The sequence below is a fragment of the Cicer arietinum genome, chromosome 3 (assembly GCF_000331145.2).
Source record: "Cicer arietinum cultivar CDC Frontier isolate Library 1 chromosome 3, Cicar.CDCFrontier_v2.0, whole genome shotgun sequence".
Lineage (NCBI taxonomy): Eukaryota > Viridiplantae > Streptophyta > Magnoliopsida > Fabales > Fabaceae > Cicer > Cicer arietinum.
This window is the reverse complement of record NC_021162.2, coordinates 64,184,449-64,189,664: the sequence shown is the minus strand read 5'-3', so window position 1 is coordinate 64,189,664 and position 5,216 is coordinate 64,184,449. Positions and strand designations below refer to the sequence as shown.

General features: G+C 27.8%; 1 long non-coding RNA gene across 1 annotated transcript; it reads right to left on the bottom strand.

The window, feature by feature from the left end:
* Positions 1-3,797: 3,797 nt before the first annotated feature.
* LOC105851805 (uncharacterized) lies at positions 3,798-4,713 on the bottom strand. The gene is made up of 2 exons (XR_001143535.3): positions 4,482-4,713; positions 3,798-4,100 (listed from the first exon to the last, which is right to left on the bottom strand). It is a non-coding gene; the product is annotated as an uncharacterized lncRNA (long non-coding RNA).
* Positions 4,714-5,216: the final 503 nt, after the last annotated feature.

The following is a 5,216-nucleotide window of genomic DNA, read 5'->3' as shown; positions in this document are numbered from 1 at the left end:
AAGTTGATATATTTTAAAAGACTAAATACATATTTAACTCAAAATATTAACAACACATTTAACATGACTTAAAGAAAATAAAAAAAATGTTAAACTTATAACATTCAACTATTACTAAAATAAAATAAATTTATTGAAATACATTAAGAAAGTCCCTCTTAAAAATCACTTGTCCGAATCTAATGTCAATAGTAAACTGAAGGGTTAATTTTAAACTCAATATTTTTACAACATATTATAGGTACAATTCTTCCTACGATCCTTTAACTTAATTTCAGATAACATTTCAGTCATTTATCTTGTTTTTTTCTTTTTGATTTGGTCATTTATTTAAGTTTATTACAAAAATTCAAAAATATAAAGAATGAAAATATGAGTTTATTTGAAGATTTGAGTTATAAATTTGATGAAATTTGCATTATATTGAAGATGATAATTAGTTTTATGAGTTTTGTTTGAAAAATTTGATGAATTTTTGTAAAAAAAGGATAACATTGTTAATATTTTAAAACATAAAAAATTAAATTGTTTACTTAAAATTAAATAAAGGACCAAATTAGGAAGAAAAAAAAAGATAGATGACTGAAATGTTATCTGAAATTAAGTTAAGGGACCGCATGAGCAATTATGTCTATATTATATGAGAGTAACAAATCTAAAGGAGGGATAGAATGCCTGGATGAGCAAAAATCCATGCTAAAGAGCAAAAAGCTGACGTTAACGCTGATTTAGTATCGGAGTCGGGTCAAGACTAAATCCCTCGAAGTTAAACACAAGCATCAGTCAAATGACACATGACGCTTACTTAGCGTCGTCTGAACGACTCAAACATTAAAAACAACACATCTAACACTAGTATTAATTCATTGTCATATGAGAAGAATATGTAGTGTCGAATTACCAACACTAAAGTCAACAATTAGTAGTCAATGAAACATGTAGCGTCAGAATGACCGACGCTAAACTCAACTCTATAAATATAATAATGTCAGTCTTTTCCGCTAAAGTCAACATTTTGATTTTCAATATGAATGCAAACTTTTATCTCTTTGTCTATTCTTCAAATTGTATGCTTCACCTAAGAAAAGCAACTTATACACATTCTTATATATAGTGCTACAAACATAATGATAATCAGACCATAAAGAAAGAATACGTAACATAAACAATTGAACTCACATTCAGGAAGGTCTAAGAGTAATTTAGTAGTTGAATTCATATGAACTTTGTAAAGTTGTCAAGTGCATTGATGACTCTTTATCATATGCATATTTTTTTAATTGTTTTTAGTCTTATTTATCTTTTATTCATTAGTTAAGTTAATTAAGGAGTTATTTGATATATTTTGTTAATTTTATTTCTTTGATTTAATGAAATATTTATGTTCTTATTTTCTTGATTAAGTAAAGAATTCTTGGAGTTTTGTGTTGTTACTTTGTTTTAACGCACTGCTGAATTTTTGTGAGAAATCAATATGACATATGTAGCGTATTTCAGCCATATCTAGAGTTATAGATGTCCAATTGGAGTCAAACCAAGTGCAAATGAAAGCTAAGATTCATAGCTACAACTTTCATTAAGACAACGGAACCCAATTCAGACTCCAAAGAGGAGAACCATGCAAAAAACGTCAAACAGAGGAAGTTGTGCGTCTGAAGCACAACAGTCGCGCCTGAGGCGCATTTTCAGGCTGAAGCCTCTGCCGGGACGCGCTTGAAGTGCAAAAGCTGCGCCTGGGACGCGTGACACATAACATCATTCATTAAAATACATTTTTTTCTTTCACTTTCTAGGGATCTTTTTTACTATTGAGAAGATGGGAGACTTGTGTCCTAGCAGAGAAACTCAAATACGGCCATTTCTAACACCATTGGAGCAGTTTTATCAAGAATCGTTCATGAATCTTTTTTGTAATTCTTCTCTAATCTCTATATTTTCTATCTTTTCATGAGTAACTAAACCTTATTTGTTAAGGATAAGTGTAACAAGATGAAACCCTTATTTTTCTTATTTGATTTCTAGTTATATTAATGAGTTTATTGAATTATTTTTCTCATCTTTATGCTAAATGCTTTTTATTGTTTGATCAACATTAAAATATTCTACGATTCGTATTTTGAAACGGAAGTAGACTTTACGAATGCTTGAGATGAGAAATTCATGAATTTGTAATTTATGGATAGACGTAGGTCATGAAACCAATTAAATTTGTTGCAGAGACAATATTTTAAAAAGATAATTCATGTACGGTAATGCTTTATTCTAATCTTAAATTCACTAAGGAATTAGGAGTTACTTTGGAGTTAAAGGTTCTGTCACTAAGACATTAGGGCAAAAATAATAAAAAGAATTTAGTAATAATTCAATAAAGGAGTTTAGTAACTAGGATCCAATTAGACACCTAGGTTGGATTCGAAGTGAAACTCATTTCTGACATTTTTCTTAATATATAGGATTAATTTTATTACCGTTGTTAATTTTAAATATTATTTCAATCAATTCAAAAACTTTTTGTTCAGTTTTAGTAATTAAATATAATTCTATAGTAAAACACAATCTTTGAATTCGACACCCAGTACTACCGTTTTAACTATTACTTGCAATAATTTAATACACCTTCTGAAACACTATCATACATGAAGACAAATTGTAAAATGGCTCTAAATAGTCACTGGTTTCATAGTTTTTAATTTTTATATGCTAATGCACCATCCAACAACAGGAGTCCTTTTTCTCTACAAATTTCTCACTAAAAAACTTAGTATATACCTTACTTTGATAGCAACAAATAAATGATAGAAAGAAAACCAAATACAAAATGAATTTGTTAAGACAAAGACTCTAATAGCGGAAATAAAACACTTAACATGTTCCTTCCATAAAAGATGATGAGATGCTTCCTAATACTAATTACAAAATTAAACTCAAATTCAACAAAATCTATGAGAAAATCTATATCTCCATCTTACAACAACGTGAAGAATAGTTCCAACAGTGACAAAAGAAAAAAAAATAAGTAAAAATTAAATTTATCAAAGATAAATTATCGAAAATCACAATATGTGTGAATGGACAAAGAAGATAAATGCATGAATAAAATATCAAAAAAAAAAAAAAAAAAATGAAACGAGAAAGTGATGTTGTAACGAACTTAAGACGCCAGATATATTTGAGTTCACCATGAGCAATGATCTGTGCACGTAACCAATAAAACATACGTGTAGTTATCACTCTTTCTCAGTTTACCAGTCACAACTCTCCCTACAATTTAATCAATATACAGTTCAGTGATTGTATACTAAGGATAAGAACCCATAAAAACTTAAAAAACAGGATGCAAGCAAGCTAGTATATCTATTTCAATCAAACTAAGTCCAAAAATGCCACAATTTTATAGTTGTTGTTGTCAAACAACTAAAACAATAAAATACTAATATTCAGAATCAAATGCATAAATGTAAAGCAAGTTACATTGCAAATTTGTTTACATAATGTCTAAATTGAATAATATACACAAGTCACTTGATACAACCATTCATTGTAAAAAAGATTACATATAACATATATTAACCAATATATTAATTACAAAACCGATTTTATATAATATGATAATACAAACCTTTCTTTTATAACAATTTAGTGCAATACCAATTCACTAATATTTCGTAGTATATGACTCTAGTGATTACAAATCTGAATCCTAAAATTCCTTTTACAAATCAATTATTACAATTTCGTTTTTTTATGCCTTTTTTATAAGTAAATGATTATATTAAAATAACAATTAGCCCAACATATACTGACGCTAAATATAAATATAACATAAAGTTTAGATAGCTTATAGCTCTAACTCATTATATAGAGCAACACCCCCAAGAAGACAAAAAAAGATTTATAGATAACAAAATTTATAAAAGAGCAATGCTTCAAATTTTACACCACAAGGGTAAAAGAACACAACTTATTGCAAAGTCTATGCTACTACAACACAATCCTAGACTGTGACTAACCAATGCATTCAATCATTCTTTGCAAACTGTTTTTCTTGTAATAGCAAGACATGGATCTACCTTCTTTATGTGGAAGCTCGCTTTACTGACCTACATGGAGAAACCACAACATTATTCTTTAACTTCACTATGTATATCAACTTCAATTAGTGTATATCATTTTCAAAGAAGACAAAAGAAAAATCTTAAACAACTCAAAACAATCCAATTAGGAATATTATTCTTTAATTCCATTATGCATATCAACTTCCATTTTTAATATTTTACCATATTTCTGAATTCTAAGTGATTAAATATTTAACAAAATATTTTAGAAGAAATGAAATAAAATAAAATTTAACAAAAATCACGTAATTGTGCTATTACTATGAAAGTACATAGTAAAGGTAACAAAATCACCAAATAATGCAACAAAAACAAAAGTGTACAAAAGAGGAAACAAGAAGAAGATAAAGAGAAGATAAACAATACCACAATGAATAGCAACAAAACGAACATAACAAGGAGAAGAAAAATGCAAAAGCGACAATAATAAGGTTGTGATTTTGAGAGAACTAGAGCGAACAAGTTGAGATTGAACAAGAACAAACCGATTTCAGATGGTTTTGCAATTTGGTGGAAAATGAATAGGGTTTCACGTTTCAGGAAAAAAGAAAAAGGTTTTTGCGAATTGAGAGGAAAAAGTAGTGATGAAAAAAGAGATGGATGAGGGGTATGGAAAATAAAGATAAATAAATTTTATTTAAAAATGAAAAAGTAAAATATTTAACTTTAAAAATTAAAAAAAAAAACTAGCGTTGGACCAACCGACACTAAATGGATGAATAAAAAAAAAAAAAAAAACAACAAAATATCTGTCGTATTTTACTTAGTGTCAGATTAACCGACTTTAATGTTTAATGAAAAACAAAAAGCTATTTAATACACCAGTCTGCACTGTATCGACGCTAAATATAAAAGATAAAAATAATTTTTCTAATTGTGTTTATGTCTCTAATTTTAAGACTTGTGTTACAATTCATTTATTTTTCTTTCATATCTTCTTTGAAGGTGGAGAGAAATTAAACCATTGTTATTGAACTTTATGGTAAAAAATGCATGGTAAAAAATCTAAATAATAACTGTTGGCTTTCTTTTACATTTGGTTTAATTGCTATTTTACTGGTTTATACATACGTTCTTTTGGATTTTTGATTTGCTAAAAAA